The following is an 8811-nucleotide window of genomic DNA, read 5'->3' as shown; positions in this document are numbered from 1 at the left end:
ATTTAAGAGCTGGTGAAAGAAAGGGAGGTTACTTAAGTAATTGTAAAATCAAATTTACTAATAAGGTAACCACTTGTGTTACCTAATATCTAGACTACTACTGAGGTCTGCTTCAATATGGAGGGCAGAGCAAGGCCCCAAGAAAGAAGGGTGGAAACAGAATACACAAAATAGCCAAGTGGTAAGTTATCTTTATTTTAGTAACAGCTGTAATTTCTCCCAGTTGTGTGTTTTTATATATAACAAACCACTTTATCTCCCATCAGCAATAACTGCAGTAGCTACTTTGTCAGACTATTCTCTGATAATATTACATTTAGTCTAAGGAGTAGTGATGGATAAAATCAAGAAGTTCAAAAGTTAGTTTGGTTGAAAAGTGAAGGCAACTACCTGCAGCTTGTTCAGATGTTATATGTTACTTTCTACTCCCACTCTGTATTCATCTTCTAACTCCTGGGCCACATTTCCTTTCTCTATTCCCATGACCATCCCCAACGAGTGACTTTCCACTAACTTACTTCCAATCCCTCTTCTCACTCCATGATCCTCCAACAGATTGCTAGTTATTCCTTCTCCTGCAATATCCTCCCCCTCATGTCTCCAACTCACAGATCTCCTTACAACTTTCAACAGACATTGTCTTTCTTCTATCCCAAACCTTCTGATACAGTATATTTAGTGATGTTCTTTGCAATTTGATATCTTTGTAAGTTGCTATTGTAGTTTTAAAAATATCTAAATCTAGGAGGAGTGGAGCCAGAAAGCAATATCCAGCATACTTTCTGTGGGTCCCAACATAAGAGCAACCCTGTTCATTTCATGGAAGTTATCAAACTATGTGCAATGATTAATAGCATTAATCACGTAATCAAGGAGGATTCCAATATCCAATAGGCCACCTCCTCAGCTGGTGTAAATTGGCATAGCTGGTGATGGAGTTATGCTTATTTGCCCCAGCTGAGGATCTGAGTATACTTCTGCTCCACCTTTGTTAGAAGGCCTTATCCATTAAGCAATTGATTATTGTCAATCCCTAAGACAGATTTCACTAAACTATATATAATTTAGTTACAGGAAGACATATATTCAACTTTGAAGCCATGCAACAGATTTAAGGAAAAAATTAAGAGGCTAATCTTGCAGTTCTTTTGCAGGCAAAACATCCACTCAGGTTATTGGGAGTTTTGTGTGAGGATGGAATACAGAATGAGGCCCTAATAATGAAAATATTCTATTCACCTAAATACAGCAAAAGAGATGGACTTGATGTAATCTCCATCAGACAGTTACAATGATGTAATAAAGTATTACTTTAGATACGCATATGAGTCAAAGTGCCTATTTCCCCTTTCCTAAATAAATGTAACTTGTTTCCACTAAAGTCAAGGGGAGTTTTTCCATTGATTCTAAAGGAAGCAGGCTTAGGCCTAAAACACACACACAAAACACAGTGAAACATGCATTGAAACCTTTACTAAGGACACAAGCTCCAGTAAACAATCTCCCATTTTAAAGGGCCACTTTAAATATCCCCTGAAGTACCTAGTACCATTTTGTTCAACCTTTATTTAAAAGGACACCAGTACAATTCGTTTCTGTTATGGCCTTGGGTGGTTTCTTAGGAAAAGTTTCACTATTAAAAAATTTGCACCACTTTATTTTTGAGAATTACTTTCTCTTCCAACTCCCCTTTCGCCCCTTTCATCGCTTCCCTCCCCCCAGTACACCAAAACCAAACTGTCAGAGCTCACATGTTCTCATAGAGTGAGTAGTTAGCTAAGAAATGCTATTTCCTAGGTAGTGCCTGTTCCTGATACTATTATTCATTACACAGTTGCAAAAAGACAGAAATAAACAAGGAGCAGCACTGTGGTTTTTTCTGCTGTTAGAAATCCCCACTGCTGATGTGGATATAATGACCTTAAAGAGGAAGGATCATATTCTGATTAAAACAACCAGGAAATCTGGCTTCTATTCCTGATGCTGTCACAGACTTCCTGTGTGACCTTGAATAAGTCATTTAACTTCTATGTGTCTCAGTTTCCTCACTATAAAAATGGGGATAATAATAACTGTCTCTCAGGGTGTTGTAAGACTTCATTAATATTTGTAAAGCACTTAAAGATCCTGAGATGGAAGGCATGAAAGAAGTACACAGTATTATCATGTGCTTTTAGGGAAAAATTTGACTATTAACAATGTTTGTCTGATATCTTGGGCTTACATTCCAGTTGAAGATTTCAGAAATGTGCAGTTAGCAGTTATGTTCACTTCTATTAATTCTCACTAGCAAAGGATTTTCACAGTTTTCCCATGGAAAACCTCTGGTAAGAAAAAGAATGGGGATGAAGAAGAGAACTAAATTCACTCATACATACACACAAAAGAGGAAGAACATAAGCAGTTCACTCCTTAGTTAATTATTGGCAAATATTGGCACTTACTATGAGGTTGTGACCAACTGCTAAACTTAAGACCTAACTTACAGTTTTTCTCTTCAACTTGATGTTTTAGTTCTTAATGTAGTCAAAGATAAATAAAGGTCATCCTATAGTGTAATCACCAAAATTAATGATGACTCCTAAATTTGAACAACTGTGAATTTTGCAGATGTTTGAATCCAGACCTGAGCTTCATGGTGGAAGGCCCATCTAACAGAAATTCATCCCTGCTTCGTTACTGGAAAATGATATGAGAGCAGCTCTAACTCAGCATACTATGCCTGGAAAGCAGTTGGACATTTCTTTTACTGAGTTTCTCACATCTGAATTAACAATGTGTAAAAGATATAAACAGGATTAAAAAAACTATTGATAAGTCATTCCCATACAAAATGAATATAATTTGGTGAATAGGATTGATAGCTTTACAGATATATGTTAAGAACCCACTCTGAATTACAAAAATCTTTGTACTTACACTATCTACCATTCTGTTACACCAATGATTTATTTAGTTGGGAAACAGAAGCAGAGAATTGCTCCTCCCTGTCATCTGCTACATACTTTCCTCCTCTATATATTAACTTAGTTGAATATGTTACATCACATTATTTACCTCAGTCTGTGGGTTTCATACCCATTTGTTGCTTTGCCTCCAATAGGAATTGCACAAATAAATCCCTGTGATCAACTATTACACTGTAATTAAGACTGCATAATTGTCAGATTCTATTATTTTCATGTTATTCATGATTTGCGGTTCTTGCATCTAAATGCTCTGAATGAAGGGTAAATAATTGTACAAACTTTAGTCTCCTTTATAGTAAAAAAGCTACAGGAAGGGAAACACCTGCAAAAATGTATTACAAAAATGAGTTGTGTGAGGATACGTCTACACTAGCACAGCTGGAGCGCTATAGTATAGAAACTTACTACACTGACGGAAGGGACTCTTCCCTCACTGTAGTAAATCTACCTCTCTGGAGGTGGTAGCTAGGTCGACAGAAGAATTCTTCCATTGACTCAGCAATGTCTACACTGGGGCTTAGGTTGGCTTAATTATATCACACAGCGTGTGAAATTTTTCATAGTCTTGAGCAATGTAGTTAAGCCAACCTACATTTACATTGTAGACCAGCCACCAGTCACATATACCAGGACATCCAGACATGAGCAAAAAAATGCTTGCAGTGATTAGTAGCAAAAAACAATTAAAAGTCTTCAGTTTCTATGCAGGAAAAGATTCAGATGCAGAACAAGCTTTTGGGCTTCCCATGGCCATGGAAATGCCTAATTTGGGAAACCTAAAAATGTAGGACCAGATCTGCTGTCAGCTTATATAATTACTCCTTTATTTTAAATCAGTGATGCAGAAACTTTTCCAGTTGCCCCCCCCCCCCCCCACCCCCTCACCATTCATGGAATTTGTTAGGCCCCCCTCCATTACTTGAAATCTGAAGTAATTCCTTACTTCTGCACTGCTGCTGGTGGTGGCTGCTTTCAGAGCTGGAAGCCCAGAGAGGGGTGACTGCTCAATAGGGCGTTCATGTTGTTTGCGGCATGGGAGGACTATTTTTTTAATCCCGCTCCCTCAATTTTCATCCTGCTCCCACTGGACCCATGGGATCCCAGTTTATTTTCACCCCTGCAGAGACACCCATTCCCCCCACTCCCAGTTTGCTTAAGTAACAGACATCTGTATTGCTACAATGCTGAAGCTCCTGGATTCAAACTGTGCTAATCACAAATGGGGAAAGTTGTTGCATATGATAAAGTACAAATAAATCTGTTATTTTAAAAACTTGCAAATTGAATACATAAATCCATATTAAATGAATAATACTGAAGTTGTGAAATCAAACCCTCACACATTAATAACCATGCTACCCTAATGTTCCCTCTTGTGTGTATGCATTCTGATACAGTAATCACATGATCACATACTGTTTCTTCCACATGACCATGCCTCCTTCACTGCTTGAGGGGGGCAGAATTAAATTGTACAGACAACATTAATTCTGGCATTTCCTAACTTTTTGAGTCTTTGACTTGTGTGACTTTACTAATGTTCTTTTAAAACAATGGTATTTGCTCTGTTATTAAAGATAGAGTTGGTAGTGCTGCCTATCGTTAAGGTTGGCCAGCACTTCCCATTATACAACTATTTTCAGTTGCTCATAATTTTGCCAAATTTTAATGTGTGGGCTGAAATTTCCCATTCCAGGTATCTGGTTCAGGTTGAATTTTTCTGGAAAGTTAGTCATTTCAGAGATATTAAGGGAAAATATATTTTTTTGCCTATGTTAAAAAGATGCTTATAACTTTTGTTAAGTTCTAACACTTCCATGCTTTGCAGTGGGGATTTGATATTTGACAGAGAGGTTACCCTTTCTGGGGACATGCCTTTTGATATTCCCATGAAAAACTACCCACAATTGGATAATTTTTAAGCCTTTCAAAAATCTCAGTTTGTACATGCTCAGTAGACACTTGAGTTTAGCAGCTAAATCCTCTGAAGATTGTCTCCACTGAGTATGCTCCAGCCCAGGACCACAGGGCCTGAACAGGACATTCCCTGCAATTGCTTCTCTTGGTTGCTGTGGGTCACTGTACCGCTGGAACTAATGCTTGTCTACCCTACAGCGTTAGGCTGACATAAGGAAGCTTATGTTGTTACTAATTATGCCAGAGTACACAATACAGCCTTGTTCCCACTGATGTAAGTGCCCTACTACACCGACATCATAACTCCACCTTCACAAGAGGTGTAGGGCTTACACTGGTGCAGTTAAGATGATGCAGTGTCCATATAGATACTGCCATTGCTTACATCAGCTGTTGGCTGTCATTCTTGTCAATTTCACAGCTCCATACTAGAAATGTGAAATTGACAAGAAAGGTGGGTGGGTGGGGGATTCCAGCTAGAGCCCAGCTGCCCCCCTGCTGGGCTGTTGCCCAGGCTCCTGGCTCCCCATCAGGCTGCGCCCGCTGGGCTCTCTGCTCCAAGCCAGGCTGCCCCCCAGGGTCCAGACTCCCCATTCCCAGTCAGACTGTTTCCAGAACTCTGCACTCCCTACAGGGAGCCTGGATGCACCAAAGCTCCCAACTCCCTGCTACGAGCACAGGTACTGCCACTCACTCGGAGTCGGACTGTGCCCACCTGGCTCCCCAACCCGTCAGGCTGTTAACAGGACTCCCAGCTCAGAGCTGGACTGTGCCCACCCAGCTCCCTGCTTGGCTGCCCCCCAGGCTTCTAGTTCCCTGCTGAGTGAGCAGAGGCCCGCTCAATCGATCCCAGAAGTGCTCTCCGGTCAACGCTGTAAATCCACTCCCGCAAAAAGTGTAAGGCTGGGTCGACCGGAGGGCATTTCCTGTCAGCGCAGCCCAGTGGAAATGCTGCAGTAAGAGAAAGTTAGTAAGTTGACTGGAGATGAGCTTTCGTATCTCCCAATGATGGCCACTGGCCTAACATACTGCTCTTTTAATATAGTTTTTGTGTGTGTGCTATGTAAATACAGAGTAAAACACCTTACAGAGAAGTGCCTGCAGGAGAAGACCTGGTCCACCCATCTAGATTGAGTTTTCCCACAAACCATCCCGTTCCAGCTGGAAGAGTGTCATTCCACCCTGCCAGACCCCAGTAGGAAACCCCGATATCACAGCCCCTGGATGTCCTCTCAAAAGGGTTCCTCCAGCACTGAAAACATCTGGGAACAGTTAATATAGCCTCAGGCCCGACAACTTTTGCCACCAACTTACTCAGTGGTCTCAGGGCAGTGGGCATCCTCTAACTGGATTTGTTCCACCTCTGTGGGCGCAGGACCCCTGAACCGGCCCAGAGAAGGCTGCAAGCATCCCTCCCACCCGAGAGCCTCATGGGGGGGCAGGGGGAGAGGACGTTGTACCCTGTTCCCTCGGGAAAGCAGTCGGGCACCTGGTGAATCTGACACACATGAATAAGGAGGGGAGTGCGTGCGTGCAAGTTGGCTCCAGCCCAACCTCTAGCACGGCACGGCACAGGGTGCCACCTGCCCCGCCCTTCACAGCAGCGCTCTCCGCGGGTGCCGCCAGGGCAGCTGCTGAGACGAGGGAGGGGGCGGAAGCTGCCAGGCTTCCCCAGCTTTCCCCAGGCCGCTGCCAGGGCATTTCCCGAGCTGGGAAACACCCCGCCGCACCACCGCTCTCGCCCTGAATTCAAGGAAACCCAGGCAGGCGTGGGACGGCCCGGGAAGCCGCGGCCCCTCCCCTCCACCGGCGCCTCCTCGCTGGGCTCTGCTCTGCTCTGCTCTGGGCGTGGCGCGGCGCGGGGCGGGGCGGCGGGGAATGAAACACCGCGGCGGGGCGCGGCCTGGTGAGAGGCGAACAACGTCAGCGCGGCGCGTCCCACGCGCCGCCCGGGCGAGAGGGAAACTGCGGCGGCCGCCCCCGGCCGGGGCCCGGAGCCGTCACAGGGCGCGTGACTCGCTCTCGGCTGAGCCGCGGCGCTCTCGTCTCCCCTGCCCCCGGAGCTGGCTGCGCCGCGCCGCGCCGGCCCCACAGCCCCCCGCTGCTGCTGCTGCTGCTGCCAGAGCCCGCCAGCTTCCCTCGGCCCCGGGAGCCACTTGCAGCGCGCTCGGCTCCGCCTGGAGCTCGGCTGCAAGGACGCCGCCGCCCCCCAGCCGCTGCGCAAGCCCCGAGGGCTGAAGGTTACAGAGGGCAGCCCCGAGCTGTCAGTGTGGGCGGATGGCGTGAGCCGGGAGACGTTCAATCATGTCACGGGGGTGACTTGCCCTTACTGCAGCTCTTCTACGTCCCAGCATCCACCCCACAGCACCGTTACAGAGCCCCCCGCAATTACGGGCTAGTGACGCCACACGGGACCCCCTCACGTTGCCTCTGGCAGCACGGGGAGGAGGAGGAGGAGGAAATGCGTTAGATAGCAACAGCAGAACAGGTACAAGCAGCGGCTTGGAAAGGGTGCGAGAAGGCAGGCAAGGAGCTGTTGTACATATTAAAGCATAACCATCCCAGCCTTAGCCTTGACCTGTCTAGGAGGGTAGTGTGTGACCCCTGAGATGCACATCCCAGCCTCTGAGGGATGCATCGGTGGTCAGGAGGAGAGATGGGTAGGACTGAACAAACTAAATTGCCAGACCCATCTTTACTGGGTTCTTCCATCACGCCCAGGCTTGCTTGAGCTTGGGGGGATTAACAGTTGTTGGCTTATGTTGTCTTTCTTCAGCCTGTACACCAAACCAAACCATAGTTGGAGGCCTCTTATACATAGTCTGGCATAAGCACTAACCAAGGGATCCAGGCCGTAGGGCCCCAGCCACTAGAGGCAATGTCTGGCCAAAAGTTGAGGGGTTGGATTGGACTGTCTCAGCAAGAAAGAGAGATTTGAGAAATCAGTGATGTTTGAGCAGTGCCCTCACCTGAATGGAGTTGAGGTCAACACCTATGAATTCTAGTGCTAAAGTTGAGTTTTGTTCATTGATCTGTAGGTCCTAATTCTGAGACCAGTCCAGTGTAGGCTGAGTGATATATTGGGCCTCTGTGGAGGACCCTGCCCTGAGAAGGCAGTTGTCCAGGTAAGGATAAATCATGATGGCTTGAGAGAGTAAGGGGAGAACTTGTCAAATAGGGTAGGGGGCTAAGGAGAGGCCAAAAGGGAGTACTCAGTATGGGTAATGGTCTTGCTTCGGTGTGAATCTGAGGTAATTGCTGGAACTTGGTATGATGTGAAAATATGCATCTTGAAGGTCAAGGGCCAAGAACCAATCTCCTTTTTCTAGATCTTGAATGATCGTTGATAAGATGACCATCTTGAACTTCTGAGCCTTGACAAACTTAAGCGCTCTGGAGGTCCAGTATGGGTCTCCTCACCCCTTTTTTTCTTCAGTAGCAGGTAGTAATGAGAGTAGAAGCCTCTTCCCCTTAGATGTGTGGGCAATGGCTCTATAGCTCCTATGCTGAGGTAGTTTAGCCCCTGAGGTAGCAGGCTTTCATGCGAAGGGTCCCTGAAGAGGGATGAGGAAAGGGGGAGAAATGGATGGAGTATCCATTGTGGCTGATCTCCAGCACCCATTTGTCGGTTATCCATTCCCAGGTGCTGTGGAACGGTGCAAGATGGTTTCCGAAGGAATGAGTGGAATTTTCCAGCAGGAAGGGAGGAAAGTGTTCTATGGGTACCTTGACCAATCCCCCAAAATTGCCTCTTTGAGATGGAGAGCTGAGAGGAAGTTTGCTGAGATCCTGAAGTCTTCCATCTGGGGAACTTGGGTTTCTTCCTCGGGGGTTCATATAATCTCTTTGCATATTGAGATGGATATTGTGATAAGTATTATGAGCAAGACTTGAATGGTGACTGAGGGCTGTACTTTCTTTTATA

At 45.6% G+C, this 8811-nt stretch overlaps 1 long non-coding RNA gene across 1 annotated transcript; it reads left to right on the top strand.

The window, feature by feature from the left end:
* The first annotated feature begins 6883 nt into the window (after positions 1-6883).
* On the top strand, positions 6884-8811 carry LOC137164359 (uncharacterized). Its single transcript, XR_010923008.1, has 3 exons — positions 6884-7374; positions 7925-8011; positions 8530-8811. It is a non-coding gene; the product is annotated as an uncharacterized lncRNA (long non-coding RNA).

This window comes from Emydura macquarii, unplaced genomic scaffold, assembly GCF_026122565.2.
Source record: "Emydura macquarii macquarii isolate MOO-44397 ecotype Brisbane River unplaced genomic scaffold, CSIRO-AGI_Emac_v2 contig_2676, whole genome shotgun sequence".
Taxonomy (NCBI): Eukaryota; Metazoa; Chordata; order Testudines; family Chelidae; genus Emydura; species Emydura macquarii.
Note: the sequence above shows the minus strand (reverse complement) of the source record. Positions and strands in the feature narration are given on the sequence as shown.